This window comes from Gorilla gorilla, chromosome 5, assembly GCF_029281585.2.
Source record: "Gorilla gorilla gorilla isolate KB3781 chromosome 5, NHGRI_mGorGor1-v2.1_pri, whole genome shotgun sequence".
Classification (NCBI taxonomy): domain Eukaryota; kingdom Metazoa; phylum Chordata; class Mammalia; order Primates; family Hominidae; genus Gorilla; species Gorilla gorilla.
The window spans coordinates 47,299,927-47,312,666 of record NC_073229.2 but is presented as its reverse complement, the minus strand read 5'-3'; the positions used below and the strand labels follow the sequence as shown (position 1 = coordinate 47,312,666).

Here is a 12,740-nt window from a genome sequence, read left to right as displayed (position 1 = left end):
GTGGCAGAGCTGGGATTTCAAGCCAGGCTTTCTAGTCCTAGAACTGGCTCTTTTAACCACCACAATACAAGGCCTCTGATGAGCTCAGCTTATTTACTTTCATGCCCTCAACTGCCTCAAATTTCCTGAAAGGGGAGGATTCCTGGAGCTGTGAGAGCAGTCCCTTGGCTGACGTGGTCTTTGGGCAAAGGTGATATATACAAGGGAAGGCCAGAGGGGCCACCAGCAAAATGAAGCCAGCAGTGTTGCCACTTGCAGAAATCTGGGGTATAGGGGCCGGGCCTACTCACGCCTGTAATCCCAGCACTTTGGGAGGCCGAAGCGGGCAGATTACCTGAGGTTGGGAGTTCGAGACCAGCCTGACCAACATGGAGAAACCCTGCCTCTGGTAAAAATACAAAAATTAGCTGGGCATGGTGGCATGCGCCTGTAATCCCAGCTACTCGGGAGGCTGAGGCAGGGTAATCCCTTGAACCCGGGAGGCGGAAATTGCGGTGAGCCAAGATCCCACCATTGCACTCCAGCCTGGGCAAGAAGAGCAAAACTCTGTCTCAAAATAAAATAAAGAAATCTGGGGTATGGGAACATCAGGTATTGCCAGGAATAGAGCTCAGTGTAGATGTGTCCAAGAAGTGAAACCACCCTGTATCACCCTGGGAACTGCTCATTTCTTTCAGCATTTAAATATTATTTTAATTGATTTTGTATAGCATATGTTATGAGATCCTGCAAGTATTCTTGAGTTCTTGAGTTGCCTCTTTTTTTCTTTCTTTCTCTTTTTTGAGACAGGGTCTCTCTCTGTCACAGGCTGGAGAGCAGTGGCGTGATCAGGGCTCACTGCAGCCTTGACCTCTCAAGTTTAAGTGAACCTTATGCCTCAACCTCCTGAGTAGCTGAAACTACAGGTATGTGCCAGCATGCCTGGCTAAATGAAAGCTTCTTTTCTTTTCTTTCCCTTGGTCTCAAACTCCTGGACTCAAGTGATCCTCCTGCCTCAGCCTTCTGAAATGTTGGAATTACAGGCTGAGCCACTACACCCAGCTCAATTTTCTTCCAGTGTTGCTGTCCTCAGTAATTTCAGCTTAATCTGTATCTCTCACCATGTCCAATGACAGACCATGTACACAGTAATATATTCAGAGTGACACATTGAATACAGTAAATGTGTGTGGTAATTTTTTAACATGCTCTATGCTGTCCATATGTGAAATAGTAAGCATTCAATAAATGGTAGCTTTCCTACATAAATACCCAGCAACAGTACTGTATAAGCTTTTACAGATAATCTGTAAAATATGTATCTTTACATTATTTATGTTATCAGAAGTGATAATAGACACACCGTTTTGATTCTTGTTGTCTACTTAATTCATAATTCCACATTAATACATAATATGGCTTTTTTGTACTTTTGAAAATTGATTGTTAGCTGGGCGTGGTGACATGCACCTGTTGAGCCCAAGAGAGAGAGGCTGCAGTGAGCACTGATCGTGCTGCTGCACTCCAACCTGTGCGACAGAGTGAGACCCTATCTCAAAAAAATTTTTTTAAATAAAAATGGATTCTTATAAAGTAACATGCTTTGAAAATCTCAGCCAGCCAAAGCCGATCTGTATTTTCTCTAAATCCTTCCGTTTGTATATATACCACTAGAGGGCGCTCCATGAAAGTCACTGCCTGTGAGTACTGCAAGTAGCGCTCACACATCCCTCCCTCTCCCTCCTCCCACCTGTTTTACATAAATGGTAACAATTTATCTTGAAGCTCTTTCCTTATCAGTACCTAAAGAAATCCTTGTTATTTTTAAACAGCTTACAATATTTTATTGGATGAATATAATATAGTTATTTAAGTAGCTTCCCAAGACATTTAGACTGTTTCAGTTTTTTAAATATCTATTTTTACTAGGTTGAAGCAAAAATGTACTCAATTAATTTAAGTCAATACATATGTAAAAGCAAGTGCTATGTGTCATACTTTATATTAGGCCCTGATTATAAAACTTTCAGCAAGGCAGACAAGATTCTTGCCTTTATGAGTTATATTCTAGTTGTATTGCAGTTATATTACAGTTATATGTTACCTAAAGGCACAAATTGATCAATGTCAGGCCATTATTTTCAACCTTTTTGCTCTTACATATAATTTGGCAATGAATATCAGTCTACTAAGGCCAGCTACATATTTTGAGGGGCAAAATGAAACTATGGAGCTCCTTGTTTAATAGCAGGAAAAAACCAGGTGCAGTGGCTCACGCCTGTAATCCCATCACTTTGGGAGGACCAGGTTGGAGGATCGCTTGGGCCCAGGGTCTCGAGTCCAGCCTTTACGACATAGTGAGACCCCATCTCTAGTTAAATAAATCTATTAAAAAATAATAAAATAGAAAATAAAAAGCAGAAAAAAACCCCAACCTTTTCCTTTTTTCTGTGGTTCCACTGTCAACCTATTATGTGGGGTTTTTTTTCTTTTCTTTTCTTTTTTTTTTTTTGAGATGGAGTCTCGCTCTGTCGCCCAGGCTGGAGTGCAGTGGCGCAATCTCGGTTCACTGCAAGCTCCGCCTCCCGGGTTCAAGCCATTCTCCTGTCTCAGCCTCCCAAGTAGCTGGGACTAGAGGCGCCCGCCACCATGCTCAGATAATTTTTTTGTACTTTTAGTGGAGACGGGATTTCACCGTGTTAGCCAGGGTGGTCTCGATCGCCTGACCTCGTGATCCGCCTGCCTTGGCCTCCCAAAGTGCTGGGATTACAGGCGTGAGCCACCGCGCCCGGCATTTTTTTTTTTTTTTTTTTAATTTAATGTCACACTCCAGGCACAGGAGTACCTAGTGGGAAGTGCAGATCTTCACAAGTGCCTAGGGCCATGCCTTCCATTTGGCAAGGGAGGTGTGTATGCCTGACCGCTCCCCTCCTTTCCACTGTTCCCAGTCCCCTGCTGGGAGCGAGCCTGCACAGAAGGTGGTGGAGCCGGCAGCTGAAAACCAGTCCTGGGGAGGCTGGGAGGCATGGGGAGCAGGACCTCGCTTGGGCCGAGGCTCCAAAAGTCTCTAGCCCATGTTCTGCCTTCTCATCGGACTTCATTATAAGACACAAATTGAAAGATAAAATTATTAAGAATTTCAAGACAGGAACCACAGAGCTTTAGAACCCAAACACAGTATCCCTTCTAAGCATGGGGCCCTTGTGTGACTGCCCTGGCCACTCACCCATGAAGTTTACTCTGCTTTCTACACTGGTAGAATAGTTTGTTCAGAGAGCATGTTTTTTGGTAATTTCAATAAATATTGATAAATTGCCCTGCACAAAGTTGTATACTTCACTGTACCCTGGCTTTCTCCTTAGTGAGTGAGGGAATAATATCATCCACTTCATCAGGGTTATAATGAGAATGACATGAATGAGTCCCTGTGAACTGTGAATGGTACACAGTAACCACTCAGTAAATACAGTCATTAGCCCTTACATGCAGTGATTTTCTTCTGGAACTCCCTCTAGTGGCATAAATATAAAGAGGAATTCACGTTTTCTTTTCTACTTTTGTGGCCCTATTTCCCATAATATTTGTGTGTCTAAATTGGTCTAGATATTCCACTGAGGCTCAATGACTGATAGACTATAAAATGTCTAATTTACATCAATTTAGCCAGATGCTTCCTAGGTAGGTCGGAGAAATGAGAACACTGATCCGAATCAATGTGAGGCAGCTCCCAGCAAGTGAGCGCTTGTAGCATGTGTGAGCATGGGTGCTGTGGTGAATGCAGCCAGGGGCTGCTCTTTCATACTGCTTTATTTCTTTTTCTTTTCTTTCTTTCTTTTTTTTTTTGAGACGGAGTTTCGCTCTTGTTGCCCAGGCTGGAGTGCAATGGCACGATCTTGGCTCACCGCAACCTCCACCTCCTGGGTTCAAGGGATTCTCCTGCCTCACCCTCCTTTGTAGCTGGGACTACAGGCACCCGCCACCACGCCCGGCTAATTTTTTGTATTTTAGTAGAGACGGGGTTTCACCATATTGGTCAGGATGGGCTCGATTTCCTGACCTCGTGATCCACCCGCCTCGTCCTCCCAAAGTGCTGGGATTGCAGGCGTGAGCCACTGCGCCCGGCCATACGGGTTTCTTTCTTTCTTTCTTTCTTTCTTTTTTTTGAGACAAGAGTCTTGCTCTGTCGCCCAGGCTGGAGTGCAGTGACACGATCTCGGCTCACTGCAAGCTTCGCCTCCCGGGTTCACGCCATTCTCCTGCCTCAGCCTCCTGAGTAGCTGGGATTACAGGGGTGCGTCACCATGCCTGGCTAATTTTTTGTATTTTTTTAGTAGAGACGGGGTTTCACCGTATTAGCCAGGATGGTCTCGATCTCCTGACCTCGTGATCCGCCCGCCTCGGCCTCCCAAAGTGCTGGGATTACAGGCGTGAGCCACCGCGCCTGGCCTACTGGTTTATTTCTTTAAGTAACACATACAGTGTAGAAAAATTAGAAACGATATGGAAAAATGTAGAGAACAAAAAACTATGTTCTACCAAAGGTTTAAATTTTATCTATCAACATTTTTTCCATTTTTGTGTATTCCCTATTGTTAGTCTGAGATTCACCAATATTTTTATCTTTCAAAAGGAAAAACATTCAGCTTCTTATGAGTCAAGTGAGTCAGGAACTGAGGCTTGCCCCTCCCCCTCCCCCGTCACCAAATGGGAATGGGTTTGCGCTGATTTTAACCAAAATGCTATGGGTTGTCCTGCGTAAGAGGCTTTGGGCTGTTCTGTAGGTCCCCGTGGGGTAGAACAGTTGGGTGCAAGACTCTGAAGGCAGATTTCAGCTCAAAAGAAAGAATTTTCCCTCCTTCAGAGCTGTTCAACCGTGGTGGGAATGAGTGGGAACTACGGGAGTGAGCTTCCCATTCCTGGATTTTCCAGCCAACATAGAACTGGAGGTTAGGCCACATTATCCTAATATTTTTACCTAGCTGTAGGATGATACAAGAATATACATTTTCCTTCCCCATCTTCTCCCGCTTTTCCTCGCCTACTTTCCATTTCTTTGGCCCCTTCGCTTTTCGCCACCTAGCGGCAGAATCTTGCTAGGTAAGGACCGGGAAGCTCTCCCAATCTGACCCGCAACAGCTGACGTCACGACTTCACCACCGAGAATTGGTTGCCAGCAGCCTTTGGGGGCGGAGAATAAGGCGCAGATTATAAATAGGTCAAAGAGAGGTGCCTGCGAGCGGCGCAGTGACACACCGTTCCTAAGGGCAGAGCTTTTCTTGCCTTTCGCTTCAGACCCACTGCACTTGGTTACGTGCTTTTCCTCCGCTGTCCGCTTCGTTTATCTGCTTTAACCCAGCCTGGGCTATGTAGGCCTGAAGCCTATAATGTTGCTTGGCTGTTGCTCAGGAGAAGAAAGGCCCAGGTGGCCAGTTTGGCAACTGGCACAGTCCCTGTGAGCACCCACCTGCTGATGGTCCTTCTGTCACTACGTAGTCGCTCCGACGCCAGGAAAGTGCGGTGGTGGCCATTTTGGAACTGGGCAACTTTCACTTCGCCAATCATCTTGGGGTCTGGCCACCACAGTACTTCTTTTCATTATTATTCTGGCAGAGAACACGTTATGGAGGGATAATTATGTAGCCTAGAATTTCTAGAGTTGTTTCAGGACTCATAATATCCTCATTCCAGAATATGAGAATATAGAAGCTTGGAATACTCAGATGCAAATTCCAGCACCACCTTTTCCTAATTGATTGAGGAACACATCTGACTCTAGTCTACGGTCCTGTGGAAAGACCTGTGACCCTAGGCAAAGAGCTTAAAGAAATCTCTTTTTTTTTTTTTTTTTTTTTTTGAGACGGAATTTTGCTCTTGTTGCCCAGGCTGGAGTGCAGTGGCGCGATCTTGGCTCACCGCAACCTCCACCTCCTGGATTCAAGTGATTCTCCTGCCTCAGCCTTCCGAGTAGCTGGGATTACAGGCTATGCGCCACCATGCCCGGCTAATTTTGTATTTTTAGTAGAGATGGGGTTTCTCCATGTTGGTCAGGCTGGTCTCGAACTCCGACTTCAGGTGATCCACCCGCCTCAGCCTCCCAAAGTGCTGGGATTACAGGCGTGAGCCACTGCGCCCGGCCATGAAGAAATATCAATTTATTTAACTGTAAAATGATAATTCTGTCACCTCGTGGTGCTGATGTGAGGATTAAATGAGACAAGGTACATAAAGTGCTTAGGCCTGTGTCTGGCTCCCCCAAAAAGCATAACACCTCTTGTGCAGCACCTGTGCTTAGAATGTTAGCCAGTGAGGGCAGGACTTCGTCTTATTTTCCCTGTGCCCTCCTGGGCATTGAATAGTGAGGGGATACATAATAGAATAAGTTTGCTGAAAGAATGAATGACAAAGAATCCCTGCCTGTAGGTCTTCAGCCTTTGTATTCTATTATCTTTTAGGCTGTAGGCTCGCCCTCAGGCATCTTCTTGCCACTCTAACCCCTATAGGCTGATAATTACACCTTTACTTGCTCTAGGTCACAGCAATCTGTTAACTACGAGATTAGTATTTTTATTAGTATTTTTGACTTTTTTTTTTTTTGAGACATGGTTTCACTCTTAAGAGTGCAGTGGCGTGATCTCAGCTCACTGCAACCTCCGCCTCCCAGGTTCAAGCGATTCTCCTGCCTCAGCCTCCTGAGTAGCTGGGATTTCAGGCGCCCGCCACCACCCCCGGCTAATTTTTGTATTTTTTTTTTTAAGTAGACGGGGTTTCGTCGTGTTAGCCAGGATGATCTCGATCTCCTGACCTCGTGATCCGCCCGCCTCGGCCTCCCAAAGTGCGGGGATTACAGGCGTGAGCCCGCGCCCGGCCTAATTTTTGTATTTTTAGTAGAGACAGGGTTTCACTGTGTTGGCCAGGCTTGTCTCCAACTCCTGACCTCGTGATCTGCCTGCCCGCCTAGGCCTCCCAAAGTGCTGGGATCACAAGCGTGAGCCACCGCGCCCGGCAGATAATTTACTTATTATTTCATACACCACCTGATATATTTTCACAGTGAGCATATGGCCTTTATAATAATGATTTTTTTGTTGTTTAAGTTACAAACAAACCTGAAAAAATATTTGCTTTTTAGAAATGCTCAGTTTCTGAAGGGACCTAAGTTTGCCTTGTAACTGGTACCATCTAATGGTCAAACTGAGCTATTGCGCTGAGGTTGGATACAGGAAGCTAAGGGAAGACAGGGATGTGGGAAGTTCAACAGGGGTATGCTATGGAATAGGGTGATAGAACTTTGTGGATGACATACCAACATCACTTGCTGAAGTTGTGTAGAGCTTATTCTTACTGAAACAGTAATCCAGAAATTAACTCATATCTAATGACTTGGTGGTATAGCATACCAACACTTTTATGCCAGCCACTGGAGAAAAAGTGTGTTCCTATAGCATTTTCACATTCTGAAAACATTTGTCTATGATTGTATTTATTTCTCACAATAGTATGTGAGTTAAAGATATCAAATAGTTTTATTCCTATTTTACAGTTGATGAAATTGAGGCCAGACGGGTTGTGACAGGCTCAAGGTCAGTCAGAAAACCATTGTCAGAGCAAGACCAGACTGGCATTCTTTTTCAGGTGTTTCTGCTGCAATTGGGGGCAGAGATATGCAGGCTTAACTTTTATAAATATAAAAAAGATGCTTTATTGGGAAACGTGAAGTAGTGGTTCTCTGAGTTTTTTGTACGATTTCTTAGCCTTTTTGTTTTATGCAATTTTTTATTTGCCCCAACCTGAACTCTATGTTTGGATAGGTGATTTTCAGCAACAAAGCTAAATTTATGTATAATTTATTTCTTTTTCTTTTATTAATCAAACGTGTTTTGACTTGTAACTTTTCTTCTAAAGTCAGCATCATGTGTATACATATGTGAATAATTCCACTCCAAGGTAAGGAAACTTTAAGGACATTTTAATTAGTGCTCACAACAAATATGTGTATCTGTTCTGATTTTTAAATAATAAAGATGGAGCATGACTTTCTTCTTCTCTTTCTGTATTCCAGTTTTAAAATCATTGGCTGGGTGCAGTGGCTCATGCCTGTAATCCCAGCACTCTTGGAGGCCGAGGCAGGCAGATCACTTGAGGAGAGGAATTTGAGATCAGCCTGGCCAACATGGCAAAACGCTGTTTCTATCAAAAATACAAAAAAGTAGCTGGGCACGGTGGCATGCACCTGTAGTCCCAGGTACTTGGGAGGCTGAGATGGAAGGACTGTTTGAGGCTGGTTGACACAGTGAGACTCCCATCTCAAAAAGAAAAAAAAAATCACCATACCACATTGTAGGAGCTATGAAGGCTGACATCATGCTTAGCTCATGTGTGTGATCCCAAACTGCCCTATTCCATAAATATTTATTGACTAAATGAGAAAAAAATCTTACAGCCAGGTAAGTTTTCTTTTCTTTTTTTTTTTTTTTTGAGACAGAGTCTTGCTCTCTTGCCTAGGCTGGAGTGCAGTGGCGCGATCTCTGCTCACTGCAAGCTCTGCCTCCCAGGTTCACGCCATTCTCCTGCCTCAGCCTCCCGAGTAGCTTGCACCCGCCACCATGCCCGGTTAATTTTTTCTTGTATATTTAGTAGAGACAGGGTTTCACCATGTTAGCCAGGATGGTCTCGATCTCCTGACCTCATGATCAGTCTGCCTTGGCCTCCCAAAGTGCTGGGATTACAGGCGTGAGCACCGCGCCCAGCCATAGCCAGATAAGTTTCTTTTGCACACCTGTACTACTTTTAATGGTAGTTATGGCAGGTGATATTAAATAACAATAATATTTTCTGGGCCAGGCATGGTGGCTCACCCCTGTAATCCCAGTACTTTATGCAGGAGGGTCATTTGAGGTCCAGAGTTCAAAACCAGCCTGGCCAACATGGTGAAACCCTGTCTCTACTTCAAATACAAAAATTAGCCAGGCATGGTGGTGCATGCCTGAAATCCTAGCTACTGGGGAGGCTGAGGCAAAAGAATTGCTTGAACCCTGGCGGCAGATATTGCAGTGAGCTGAGATTGCACCGCTGCACTCCAACCTGGGTGATTATATATATATATATATGTAAATATATATATTTAGTTTTCTTATGAGCCCCTTAAGAATAATATCAATACACGGGCAGAAAAAAAGCATTCCAAGATCTTTTTTTTCTTTTCTTTTTTTTTTTGAGATGGTGTCTCACTCTGTCACCCAGGCTGGAGAGCAATGGCGCAAACTCAGCTTACTGCAACCTCTGCCTCTCCAGTTCAAGTGATTCTCCTGCCTCAGCCTCCTGAGTAGCTGGGATTACAGGTGTCCACCACCACACCTGGCTAATTTTAGTATTTTTAATAGAGACAGGGTTTCACTATGTTGGTCAGGCTGGTCTCGAACTCCTGACCCCGTGATCTGCCCACCTTAGCCTCCCAAAGTGCTGGGATTACAGGTGTGAGCCACCGCGCCTAGCCTTTTTTCTTTTCTTCTTCTTCTTTTTTTTTTTTTTTTAATAGAGATGGGGTTTTGCCATGTTAGCTTCAAACTCCTGGGCTCAAGCAATCTGCCTGCCTCAGCCTCCCAAAGTATTGGGATTACAGGTGTCAGCCACTGAACCAGGCCTAAAACTTTATTTTCTAAAGTTGAAATAACTTCAGGATATAATTTAGAGATATCATGACTCCTTGGGGTCCAGAGAAGAAAATCACTCAGGAGTTAAAATTAAGAGAAGGGTCAGGCACAGTTGTGAGTGCTGTAGTCCCAACTACTCAGGAGGCTGAGCAGGAAGAATTGGTTGAGGCTGGGAGTTCAAGAGCAGCCTGGGCAATAGAGTGAGACCTGTCTTAAAAAAGTAAAAATAGGTCAGGCGCGGTGGCTCACACCTGTAATCCCAGCACTTTGGGAGGCCGAGGTGGGCGGATCATCTGAGGTCAGGAGCTCAAGACCAGCCTGGGCAACATGACGAAATCCCATCTCTATTAAAAATACAAAAAATTAGCCATGTGTGGTGGCACACGCCTGCATTCCCAGCTACTCAGAAGGCTGAGGCAGGAGAATCACTTGAACCCAGGTGGAAGTTGCAGTGAGCCGAGATCACACCTGCATTCCCAGCTACTCAGCCATCCTGGCTAACACAGTGAAACCCCGACTCTACTAAAAATACAAAAAAAGTAGCCGGGCGTGGTGGCGGGCACCTGTAGTCCCAGCTACTCGGGAGGCTGAGGCAGGAGAATGGTGTGAACCCGGGAGGCGGAGGTCGCAGTGAGCCGAGATCGTGCTACTGCACTCCAGCCTGGGCAAAAGAGCAAGACTCCGTCTCAATAAAAAAAAAAAAAAAAAAAAAAAGAAAGAAAATGCCTTGGAGTGGGAGTTGGGTGAGAGAAGTGCCTCAAAACTAAGCCTCTCAATGCAGTAGAAAGAATTTGAAAATAGGGCAACGAACTTAAGTTCAAATGTTGGCTCTGTCAGCTTTACAGCTGTGTGACCTCTGATTTGCTTCTTACTTTCTTTAAATGGTAGTTTACTAGGCTCAGTATAGAACATGAATATCCACTCTGTGTGGTTAGGTGAGAATTTAATGAGATACTCCCAAAATGTACCTAGCATCTACCTGATCATCAATCAAGTGAACCACGTTGGTTAATATGTTTTCAGGGCTCCCAGAGTGTTAAATTCTGGGCTATATGCTCTCAGGGATGGATGGAAGATGAGGCAGAAGAGAGAAAAGGAAGGAGCCCTTGTCTGTACCCTCAAATGCCTCTGCCTCCCAAACAAGTAACAGATTTTAGCTATACTGATGCAACTTGCTAGGAAGGTTTTCTTTTAAACCTTTATAAATCAATTAAAAATGATTTATAGAGGAGACACTTGTAAAACATTTGAATAAAAGTTGAACAACAAATATGACGAAAGAAAAGTGTGCAGGCCCCGCACAGTGGCTTATGCCTGTAATCCCAGCACTTTGGGAGGCTGAGGCAGGTGCATCACCTGAGGTCAGGAGTTCGAGACCAGCCTGACCAATATTGTGAAACCCTGTCTCTACTAAAAATACAAAATTTAGCCAGGCATGGTGGTGTGCACCTGTAGTCTCAGCTACTCGGGAGGCTGAGACAGGAGAATCGCTTGAATCCGGGAGGCGGAAGTCGCCGTCAGTCGAGATCACGCCATTGCACTCCAGCGTGGGTGACAAGAGTGAAACTCCGTCCCCCCCCCAAAAAAAAGAAAGAAAAAAAAGAAAAGTGAGGGTGGAGGGAGGGAGCGCACGACGTGCGCGCACCCTCTCCCCGTGTCCACGGCTGCCGCCTCCTTCTTCTGCCGCTCCTGGTGCTGCTTGTGTGCTCGTTTGGAGCGGACCTGGTACCTCTTTTGTGAAGCGGCAGCTGAGGAGACTCCGGCGCTCGCCATGGCCGAAGAAAAGCCCAAGGAAGGAGTCAAGACTGAGAACAACGATCATATTAATTTGAAGGTGGCGGGGCAGGATGGTTCTGTGGTGCAGTTTAAGATTAAGAGGCATACACCACTTAATAAACTAATGAAAGCCTATTGTGAACGACAGGGATTGTCAATGAGGCAGATCAGATTCCGATTCGACAGGCAACCAATGAAACAGACACACCTGCACAGTTGGAAATGGAGGATGAAGATACAATTGATGTGTTCCAACAGCAGACGGGAGGTGTCTACTGAAAAGGGAACCTGCTTCTTTACTCCAGAACTCTGTTCTTTAAAGACCAAGATTACACTCTCAATTAGAAAACTGCAATTCGGTTCCACCACATCCTGACTACTACCGTATAGTTTTCTCTATTCTTTCATTTCCCCCTTCCCCATTCCTTCATTGTACATAAAGTAACTGGTATATGTGCACAAGCATATTACATTTTTTTTTTTAAACTAAACAGCCAATGGTATGTTTTGATTGACATCAAGTGGAGACGGGATGGGGAAAAATACTGATTCTGTGAAAATACCCCCTTTCTCCATTAGTGGCATGCTCATTCAGCTCTTATCTTTATATTCCAGTAAATTATTTTGCTCTCACTGTTTTAACAACAACAACAGAAAAACAACAACATAAAAATCCTTGCATACCTTGTTCAATTGGAGAATTTTAATGTTTTTCATTTATCATTGTAAAACCAAGGACAATTTTATAACTTTTTTGTACTTAGCTGTTACATGTAGAGCAATCTGTCTTTAAGTAGGGATAAATTACTCTAAAACAAAAAAGAATCCTAGATAGTTTTCCCTTCAAGTCAAGCGTCTTGTTGTTTAAATAAACTTCTTGTTTAAAAAAAAAAGTAAAAAAGAAAAGTTATGCAACAATTAATGGCCCAGAGGCAATCCTTGTTAACATTTTGATGCATCTTTTAGCTGTTTTTTTTTTTTTTTTAACTGAGTTTCACTCTTGTCACCCAGGCTGAAGTGCAATGGCACGGCATGATCTTGGCTCACTGCAACCTCCGCCTCCCAGGTTCAAGTGATTCTCCTGCCTCAGCCTCCTGAGTAGCTAGGATTACAGGCATGCACCACCATGCCTGGCTAATTTTGTATTTTTAGTAGTGATGGGGCTTCTCCACGCTGGTCAGGCTGGTCTCGAACTCCCGACCTCAGGTGATAAGGGAAGGGGTGCTATTGACATTTATGGGTAGGGCAGAGGTGTAAGATATTCTTCAAAGCACTACCTACATGCTGAAGAATTGTTCCTCACCCAGATTCTCAAAAGTCCCCCAGGACATTCAT

At 44.5% G+C, this 12,740-nt stretch overlaps 1 pseudogene; it reads left to right on the top strand.

Annotated features, from left to right (window-relative positions):
- Window positions 1-11,277: 11,277 nt before the first annotated feature.
- On the top strand, window positions 11,278-11,967 carry LOC101138213 (small ubiquitin-related modifier 2-like; annotated as a pseudogene).
- Window positions 11,968-12,740: the final 773 nt, after the last annotated feature.